Source organism: Perognathus longimembris, chromosome 2, assembly GCF_023159225.1.
Source record: "Perognathus longimembris pacificus isolate PPM17 chromosome 2, ASM2315922v1, whole genome shotgun sequence".
Taxonomy (NCBI): domain Eukaryota; kingdom Metazoa; phylum Chordata; class Mammalia; order Rodentia; family Heteromyidae; genus Perognathus; species Perognathus longimembris.
The window spans coordinates 146890565-146901727 of record NC_063162.1 but is presented as its reverse complement, the minus strand read 5'-3'; the positions used below and the strand labels follow the sequence as shown (position 1 = coordinate 146901727).

Genomic DNA, 11163 nt, shown 5'->3' with positions numbered 1-11163 from the left:
ATAAGGAGCCACCTGCCTTAACCTTTTCTCATCCAAAGAATAACCCACAGGACCAATATCAAAGAGCTTATGATCAAGGCACACCTTTACAAAAACTTCGGTAATGTTTCAACATTTAACATGTCTCCAGATAAGAGTCTTATCAGAACTACTAGAGTCCTCTCATGAACAAATTGTTCCAAGACTAGTTTAATGCAGTACAGAGATGCTTCAGGAGAGGAGATTTAGAGAAAAGGTGTGAATCACATAAAAAAGGAAAGAAACAAAATCTGATTTTTTATAGTCTCTTATTGAGGAAATAAAAATGTTTTCTGATTTTGTTTTCCTTTTCCACATTGTGTCTAACATTTTTTTCAGTTTTCTAGAGGTTTGGACCAGGGACACTAAATTCTCCATAAAACCACAAGGCCCATGGTATCTGCCATCATTTTCAAGCTCATCAAACAAACACAAGGTCTGTTTGTGTTTGGCCTGAAACATTTTTGAAGGTCCTGCTTGGTACATAATTCAGTCTTATACTTGTCTTGTAACTCTTCAGTTTCTCTTTGGAGAAGCCAAAATTCCCCCTCACTATAAGGGTGTGTCTCCTGACATTTATTTTCAGGAAGCAAGATGTTTGGAAGACTATGCAAAATCCAGTGCAAAAACAGGTGTTCCATTTTGCCACAAAGGTGATCAAAACGTCCTTTCATAAAGCAAAGAAACCTCTCTGTGCATTTACAAATTTGGACTTGGCTAAGCTCACCATCTGGGATGCCTTCCAGCTTCTTCAGAAGAACCTGTTCAGCCTGCATCACTTCAAACAGGTAGTCCTGAAATGCAAGGTAAGTCCTCAGCAGGCAAGTCTGTGGTGTGAAGCCCCAAAACTGGGCCTCATAGGCCATGGGAACTGCAGACATATTGGTTTAATTTGCTATTCTTAGTTACAAAAACAACAACAAAGGACCCTCAGGTAGGCGTGCCTTGGGCAAACACACTTGGAGGGTCAGCTCGGAAGCACTCCTTACCTCCAACATGTTACCTCCTCCCTCATTCTTCCCCCGTCTCTGTCCCCATTCCCCTCCCCACTGTGAGTTGTACATTTGGTTTACAGCATACTGTCTTGTAAGTATTGCTGTTGCATATACACAATGCTCAGGGTATGGAAATCAGTAACAGGGACATCAGGGGTCAAACCCTGGGGAAGAAAGACAAAATCAAATGGCATAATTTCACAGGGTACATTGAAAATGACAATGACAATGGTGCCTTCCCACCTTTGAATTTGATGCGCCTCTCCTCACCAGGCAGATCCGGTTCTGGTAGACGAACTACCTATGGGAGAAGAACAAGAGAGGCCTAAAGGGAAGAGCCCAGGCACCCTAAATGACTGAGTTGCCTCAAGAGCTCACCACCCCCACTGTGCTGGCCAGGACATCCCCCGGGGCAAGAGCTGCTTCGGGTTGGGCCTGACTCCCATCCTCCCCTGCGCCCTGGAGACATGCCAGGACCTCTGGTGTCCATGGCCAGAGCAAGCCTGTGCCTACAGGGCAGCTCCCGGGGCTGCCTCAGAGCAAAGGCAGCCCTGGGGCACTTACCATCCCGGGCACTGAAGACATGTTTCTTAGAATCACTCTGAGTATTTATGATCAATTTCTCCATGGTTAATACTTAAGAAAATGATGTATAACACCCAGTTTCCCTTTCCACATAATAGGAAAGTCAGAGGAGGGAGGGGGAAAAGAATGAGGGAAGAAAGGAGAGAGGCAAGGAAGGAAGAAAGGAGGGAGAGAAGGAGGGAAGAAAGGGCAGAGGTGAAGGAGAGAAGAAAGGAGGGAGGGGAGAAAGGAGGGAGGGAAGGAGAAGAAGAAGTAAAGAAAGGATGGAAAGAAGAAGGAAGGGAAGAAAAGAGGGAGAGGAGGAGGGAAGAAAGGAGAGGGGAAGGAAAGGAAACAGTGAGGAAATATCAGGGGAAGAGGGAAGAGAGAAAGAAGCAGGAAAAAGTCAGAAAAACAAAAAAGAAAGAAGAGAGGAGAAGGAAATGTGTGATTAACAACAGAATGAAAACTTCAGAGGAATTATATCAACATAGAAGAACTCCTAAAATGAATTCTAGTGTCCCACATCACAGCTGGACTATTTTATACTCTACACATTTTGCCTGGGAGTATAGAGTCTCAAAAGTGTCACATGAACAGCCACAGCTGTTATTTCCACTTCTTCAGACACTAAAACCCTAAAATAAATCCCACATTTGATTAGCAATTCAAATATTGCAGAAAATATTTCTATGCTCCAATTTTTCTGCTGATGAAATTCAGGTTTTTAACAAAAGACAACTGAAATGTTATAAGTCCAAGGAGAATGCTAAAATTAAATTGATTTTAATTGTATTTTTCCCCTAAAGGGGAAATATTCATGTTAAGTATATTTTAGGGATCACTGAAAATTTTGCTACTGCTTAACAGCTGCCTGGCTCCTTTTCCAAAGATACAAAGATAAGTTATGTCCTTTGATGCTATATTGTTCTGTTACTTTGGTAAAGGTTTTGAGAATTGTGTTAAAGGATCTTATAAACTGTTAATCCCTGGAAATGGCAATAGTCTTGTTATTCCACAAATGAGAGAATACTACTTAAATAAAGCAGAGATGTCCACTTACATTTACTTAATATCTTCCCTTACCATTTTTTAGCCAAGATGTTTGGCAAACATTTCCTATCTTGATTATGGCTCATAGCAACCACATATGACTCAACTTGGTGGCTATTTGTCAGTTAAGATATAAGGAGGTAGTTGAAACTCCCAACTGACTTAATTATGGTTTCTGGGGTAAGCATCGTTAGTAACTACTGAACAAAGTTGCCCCTGGTTTCCTGAAAAGGTGACAGGCCAATTATTTTTCATAATACATTTCTGAGATTAAAAAAATATCTAGAAATAACAATTTGATCTGTCCATCTAACCAACGATTTAAGCATTCACATTCTTTTCAGTAGTATCTCAAGTGTTCAGAACAAATATAGCAACTGATTTCTTACTTGAACATATACAAAACGTGCTATAATAAAAATATATTTCTCTATGTATTTAACTAAATAAATGTTAAACAATTGTGAGACATCAGTTTTTGGATGGAGCCATAATATTCCCAGGCTTGATTTTAATTATTTAAAACCATCACAAGAAAATTTCTGCAGGCCGTATTTGAGAAAAATAAAATCAAATTCTAAAAAAGGCAGTGATGTATAAAAAAGAGTATTAAAAATAATTGTTAGCGATGAAGATAAACTTTAATCCATGTCACCATGTAAATAACATTAAATAAAACACCTCAAATTTCAAAAACTAGAAGAATGAAATTAACACTAAGTAAAAATAACAGGAAATAAGATGTACCTCCACCAACAAATGGGTGATGTTTGTTAAATCTTCCCCCACTAAGCAACTGTAGAAGTAGATAACAGAGTTCAAAAAGACCATACCAACTAAAAAAAAATCAATTCTTTCATTAAGAAATGCAACCATCTACTGAGATTTCAGTAAGACTTGAGTGCCAATAGGATTTTTTCCCTGAATCTTCTACCATCATCTGCTCTGGTTCTACGTGGCCATGAATTACTGTCGGGGTCTGGCTATACCTAAGAGACAGGCCCCTTCTCCCACCCAGGGGCTGCTTGGCTGCTAGCCCCTCCCATCTCCTTCCAGGTGAAACTGGAAGAGATGCCAAACCAGCCCCACCCTCTCCTCGGCAAGCACATGTCTCATAATGGCCCAGAGACCCCAGAGGTCCAGTCCTTGGGGGGCTGTGGTCTCCGCCCATAGAAGAAGATCCATGACATCACTGTGATGGACAGTTCATCAGCCAATCGTTAATACCCAGTTAGTCCCTCCTCTACCTGCCGCCATTACTGTTATATAAACCCCTCCCTTGAATAAAACCCTTAGGAATCCGGTAGACCATCGGGCGGCTCCCCTGGAATCTCCGTTTTGAGTGTCCTCTCTTAAATGTAATGGGGACTTGCGGGGATTTCGGCAGCCCTGTCTCTTCTCAGCTTGGCCCGATCGGGACACGCTCTGCCCTCCCGCCGGCGGGAGCAGTGCAGAGCCGAGTGCCCCCCACAATTAGAGGCTTGATGTCTCCCCAAGGGGGACGTGGAGGTTAAGCCTGACAAATTACCAAAGACAAAATAGCTGATCCAATTAAAAGAAAAATGAGAAAGAGTAATCCTCTCACCTAGAAACATTGCCAATACACACAGAAAACTGAACATAAAAGGAATGAGGAAATTCTTCCCCTCCATTGGATTGATTGTAGATCTATTCAGACAATGGAGCTGACCTGAAGAACCGTCAGAATTTGTAGGAGAATCTGAAACTGAGAGGACCCATAGAGGCCGTTGACAATCTCTTCACAAAGCCTGGCCTGTTTTTAAGGATGGCCACACACAGAGTGGCGATCTTAGAGAACAAAATAAAACTGAAAAATCTGAGGTTTCCTAAATAATTGCCTGGGTTTTGCATGTACTTTGAAACCTTAGCAATATTTCTCTTGCACAGAGCAGAATCTCCCACCTCTATGTTTGCAGCATATTGGAGCTTATGATGATCCAATGGCTGACCTCCAAAAAAATGAAAACCTAGGGGCTGGGGATATGGCCTAGTGACAAGAGTGCTTGCGTCCCATACATGAAGCCCTGGGTTCGATTCCCCAGCACCACATAGACAGAAAACGACCAGAAGTGGCGCTGTGGCTCAAGTGGCAGAGTGCTAACCTTGAGCACAAAGAAGCCAGGGACAGCGCTCAGGCCCAGGACTGGCAAAAAGAAAAAAAAAAAAAGAAAGAAAACCTAGAAAGCCAAGACGAATCTATAACCTTAATGGTAATGACATTAATAGAGTGAATATACATACAAGAGGAAAAACATTAAGTTCTGACAGATTACCCTTAAAAGAACTAAGCAAAAAAAAAAAAAAAAAAAAAACCAGCAACACAGAAACAGCCCTCAAATTAAAATGCAAACCGCAACGTTACTGCATCATTATTTAAAACAACTATCTTCAATAAAATGATATGAGTTCGCCAGTGCAAGAGAATGTCCATGTTGTAATACAATAACAAATAGCAAAAGCTCACTGAGTGCTCACAGATATTAGATTTGCTAACAAAGACATCAAGGAAAGCAGCTTTGATGAAAAATATTTGCAGAATTAAGGGGAAACAAGTATCATAGTATAGTAACAAGTAGTATATGATGACAGTGGTTCAAGTAGGGAATATCGTTAAAGCAACAGAAATTTATAAAGAAAAGAATGCAAATTCTAGAATTGAAAAGAGAATAAAGTAAAAAGTTTACCAGATAGACTCAGCAGTAGATTTGAGGTGGCACAAGAAATACTTGATGATGTTGCACAGAAATCAAGAGGAATTGCCTGATTGAAAGAACAAAAAACAATGTAAAGATAATTAGGAAACAATAGACATTCTTGGATATTTGTAGCTTAAAAGTTAAGTATAACAATATATCCTTGGGATACCCAGTAGAAGAAACCAAAGAGAAAAGGTAAGAACACATTTGGAAAATAATGGGAAATTTTCTCATAATTTGATGAATAACTAGTAATTCATTCTTCAGAAATCTTCTATTCCAATGTTTTTATAATTTGTTGTAAAAATACTTACTAATGTGCTTGTTTTCATTCTGTTAGCTTTGGATCTATTTATCTTATTTTTTTCATTCCTGCCTACTTTTGTGTCACTTAAAATTTTTACATAATTCTATTTTATTTTTGTGATCTCATATAATACAGTCTTCTATAATTTTAATAGCTTCTCTGCAGTTTAAAAAATACATTCTGAACTTGGTACTAATTCAGAATTGGCAGTTTACCACTTTAATTTTAATGTGTAAACATTATCACCATATAAGTACTTTAATGCCATAATGTCCCTTTTTGTACTGCTGTTGTCTTACAAAGTATTTTTACATCCACTGAAATTATTTTATGCTTCTTATTACATGTTATTATTCTGCTAATACAAAATAGATTAAGACTATGGTTTTTAAATGCTAAAGATATTTATAAATATGTATGTGATCTATGTTACATTATTTTTGGCAATTAATTAGACATGGCAACATTCTTCAAGCCTCAAGTTTCAAACTGATTTTTCTGAAGACTGATTTTAAGATGATTTTGTGTTTTCAATGGCTTCAGTTTTCTGTTTCAGGTGTTTTTACTCTAGTCAGTTTATGACAAGGGTTTCATAAGCTCTGAGACACTAACATTACATTACAATGTAGATATTAATAAGCATAGCATCTGTTCACAAAATATCTTTCCTTAGTAACAAAAAAGCATATAAACAATTACAGCACATGGATTATACACACAGCAAAAGTCACATTGACAAAATGTACAAAAGAATAAATCATTAGTGAAATTTTCTCTAAAGACAGTGCAATTTTTATGATTTATTTTTTATACTTTACACTTTCTTCTATAGTAGCATTGATGACTCATTTTTCACCCCTACAAACTAATTTCTGATATTTTGGCGGGGTTTATCATGTGAACCATTTTTATCATTGTCTGACATATAGAACAGAGAATAATCCAACCGCATGCACAAGAGCATATTCCTAATAGCATTATTGTCATCGGGTGTTCAATATTTGGTAGAAGAATTAATATTTTCTTGAAAAATCTGAGGTTGTTTAATCAATTATCACTGTGTTATTCATCCTATATGTCTTTCTTTACACTTTAGGAATCAGTGTCTCACAATGATCAATAAAATATTCCTTAAAATAAATGCATACTGTTGAATTTTTGTTTATTTTATACATAACATTTTTAAAGTCCTTATATTAGCATGACTTCAGCTTAGATCATTTTCTAGAAAGTTTCATTTCTCATTACCTTTGAGTCAAGAATTTGAATCTGCATTTGGCCCTACTTACCCTTGACTGTTTCCTTCAGCACCGCATTATGCTGGTATGTGTAAGAGCAATTCTCTAAGAGAAAGAGAGAAAAAAATAAAATGCAGCTGCCAGATGAATTATGGATAAGATGTTGGAGTTGATACATTTGTTCACGTTGGTAGATTTGGGGTTTCTTAGAAAGAAAGAAAAAAAAAGAAAAGAAAACACATCTTGACAAAGAATGCAATTGCCTAGAAATTTGTCCTTTATAATAACAATACATAATAAAATAACAAAATATGCTTTTGTGCCTAAGGAAGGAATTCAATTTCTTCCGTTTAATGCTATTTGCTTAGCGAGCTTTGATACTGCCTACAGTTTCATCTACACATAACAGCAAACACACGTAGGGATTTGTTGTCCATGTGTTAAGCTTGAACTAGTGATCTGTGGTGTCTTAAGAACAGCTCTTGAATTTGTTGATAACATTACAATATCAGTGTTTAGATTTAATGCCTAGGTTGTGAGGTAAATGTATGAATGCCTGCAAAATCCTATTCATAAATATCTGTCTCTTTCTTAATGGAAGTAGGTAGAGAAGCATCTCTGTGTGGTGGCTAAATGCCTAAGTAGTTATTTCCTTGAACTCCATTCCTACGAATTTAACATGTACTGTATTAAAAGATCTCACCTTTGAGCATTTATTGAAGGCAGTTTTGTTTCACATACAAGAGCTGGACTTCATAATTAGGCTTTTTTCATATGGTATTTTAATAATAGCAAAAATCAAGCATAGTGCCCACGGTGTTGTTTGTTTGCTTGTTTTTCCTGGAACTGATAGATTTTTACTCCAGCACAGCAAGGCACTTGAGAACAATACTCTTGGAACAAAAGTATAAGGGCTAAAAGTTTCATCAAAAGAGAACAAGAAGGAACTAAACAAGGTAAGATGTAAAATCATGTCAACAAAATGTTTCATGCCTAGTATACAGTAAAAAGCCTCTATGTGTTCATCTATTCTTTCATCCTCAGTTCTTCCAGTTGTTCCATCATCTAACTCGAAGCCCATGACCTTGCTTCCTGCTTCCCAGGGAGAGGCGAGGATTCTCCTTTGCCTTACCCCATCAGTGTGCTTACATTCTGCCTTCCCCGCTGCTGCTTCACTTGAGCACTAGGTCCCATCTCTCTCACCTACTCAAGTTTCTCGCTGTAGCATTTCTTTCCTCTGAGGTAATCACATTAACTCTTGAGCACAGAAACTTACTGCTTTTCCATCACCAAAAACAAACCCCAGACCCCTCCTTGGACTTCATTGCTCTATCAGCCAGTGTTCTTCTCTTGCTCCTCTTTACTATTTAAAGAACTCTCTAAAATAACTCTAACCAATTCCAGCTTCCCTCAAGCCCACTCCATGCAAGCGACCACACTACACTTCTCTTGCTTTTCATGCTAATTTGCTGGTATCCTCTGACCAGGATCTTCTTCTCCTTAAGCCTTCTTTTCTTTCTGCTTTGCGTCTACTGAACCTCTTGAAATTGTGACGTACTGTTCCGAGCTCTTAGTGCCTTTCTCCACCTACACTAATTCTCTTGGGGCTCATTCCTATGTTAGTTGTTCAATCTACCTTAGCTGTTAGCTAGTACCCCCCTCTGCCCCCTGGATTCTATCTTCACCCTTCTCAAATCCATCAAAATCTTCTCCCTTCTGTCTGAATATAATCTAGAAAACATTCACACATCAATGTCTTAGATGTAGGTATTTCTATATGGATATTTCTTAAATATTTAAATTGATTCTAAGCACAACTAAACTTTGCTGTCCCCGCCATACCCCCAAAAAAACCTTTCTATCTTTAGCCTACTTAGTAGCATAATAGCCCAATTTTTCTAAATGAGAAAGACTAAGCTTCACGTGTGTCCATGAGTCCTTTCTTTTTTTAAACCCACAGTCAGTTCTTCAGAAAACTATCTTGATTCTCCCATCAAAATACAAAAATAATTTGCTCCCTGTTTGCTCCTCCATTTCTACCAGCCTGATTCACGTATATCCATGAGTTCTTTCTTTTCTTAAACCCACAATCAATTCTTCAGAAAACTACTTTGATTCCTCCATCAAAATACATAAATAATTTGCTCCCTGTTTGCTCCTCCATTACTACCAGCCTGACCGAAGTTACGGCCATTTCTGGTTAGAGTTTTTGAAGTAGCCTCTCTAATAGTTCCATGCTCCTAGCCTTACCCTAAACAAGACAAGTAATCATTGTAAGCTACAAGTCCTATTATTATGCCAAACATGCCTCAGAGTCTCTCAGTGTCTCTTCATTGCTTTCAGAGATCTGAAACCCTTATAATAACTACCAACACCACTCACTACTTGATCACTCTCTCTCTCTCTCTCTCTGGCTCTCATTCCTCCAGTATCATTCACTTCAGTCTCCTTTACGGACTCCAGCCGACTGCTCCTTTGCTTTTGGTCTTAATACAGTAAGAACAGTAGCAAAGGGTGGGAGGCACTCACAATTAAATAGTCCTTGTCAAAGCATGGTCTGTTTTACTTCAGTTCTGGTTTCACAGAGGGTGCCACAATGTCATTATTGCTGTCATCACTTGAGGAGAGCAAGCCGATTTCCATGAGATGATGGCTCCTGTTCCATGAGACAAACTCATCATTCTAGATAATTCTCTTTGTGCTGTGGTCTGTCCTAAGAGCCTCTGATGTACCTTCTGTTGAAATAGTTTCAGATCTTTATCATAAAGACATTGAGCAGACCTGTCCCTCCTAGATCCCAAGGTTCTGAGTGCCAGAGACTCAGAGTCAAGCAGAAGGATGGAAAAATGGAAGCAGGAACACAAAGCCTGGCTCCTGCTTATAGTTAACGAGAAGTAAGGAGTCTGTGCCTCTTCACAAAGCGGTTTCTAATTACTTGCTATAATTTTATTTCAAGTAGCACTTATGTGCTAGTATTTTATGTAGTTTACTCAAACAGGTGAGTATAGGGATTTATGCAATTTCTTTTTTTGTGTGTGTATGTGACTTCCATCCACGAAAACAGCAAGAAATAAGAGGTATTGAAGTACATCCTAGTTACCCCATAAATATGTGCTAAATTAACTAGCATATGAACTATTTGTTTTTATCAAGGTGTTCACTGTGGTACTTCACAGGTTTATTGACTCTCCTTTATAGCAGAACTAGGTAGTATTAATCACACGAACACAATATTAAAATAGAAAATTTAGAGTCTCTACTCACCAAGGAAAAAAATGACCTAAATCAAGATTTAACATTTGATTCTTGGAATATTTATTTTAACTTCTAATTTCACTATTCATTCCATTACGTGAATCTTTATTCATCTCTCATACGCATCCCATGTAGTTCAGATGAAAGTGTTAGCTTTCCTCTCCCAAAACAGAACAGTGATTGGAGAGATTTATTTTAACATCATCATCCCAGAATCCAAATTTCCCTGTGTCATTGTAAGAATCCTGTAGTCTTTGATGAGGACATAACTTCTATGATACCTGCGAAAATTGTCCTTAACTAATTCCCAGAAACTCATGAGAAATTATGCTATGGTATAACCAATGTATTCATTATTTTGTCCCAGTTGCTAGATGAAGCTCCTTAAACCCTTGGAACTTCCTGCAAAAAGGAGTATCATTTAGCACGAGTCTCATTCAGTCCCAGCTGAGTTTATGCTAAAAAGATGACTTAAGATGAAAATTCTAAATTCCTGTAGGATGGGACTATTCATTAGAATGGACAAGCACTGGTTTTATGTGTATGGGAGTTATATAGGTCAGTAAATAAAAATATTTCAAATATTTTTATCATGCATACTGTTTAACAAGTGTCTTAGAGCAAAACCCAGTAAATTGTACTTTAATGAAAAGTTCAAAATATTGAAAACTGTTCTTGCTTTTATACCACTACCTCTAAATTGAGGAAAATATTACATGCCTATAGAGGTATGTAATGTGATAATGGAATGGGTTGTGTTTTATGAAGAGATTGTAAAACCCATGAAAAGTTGCCCACAGCCAAAAGGAAATTAGGTCAAGCATAAAAAGCATACAGCCAGTGGAAAATAAGAATTTTAATAAAATTGGAAATACAACCTTTTATACCTCTCCAGGCTACCAGTGCTCCTTCTTAGCTGTGTTTCATTGTTAAGACATTGATAAGAAGGAGGAACACAGATAGCTCTGAGAGCTGGCAAAAGAGTTTGGGATGCTGAAGCATCTGAAAGCTAATAT

General features: G+C 37.8%; 1 pseudogene; it reads right to left on the bottom strand.

Moving 5' to 3' along the window:
- Positions 1-277: 277 nt before the first annotated feature.
- Positions 278-899, bottom strand: LOC125345696 (annotated as a pseudogene).
- Positions 900-11163: the final 10264 nt, after the last annotated feature.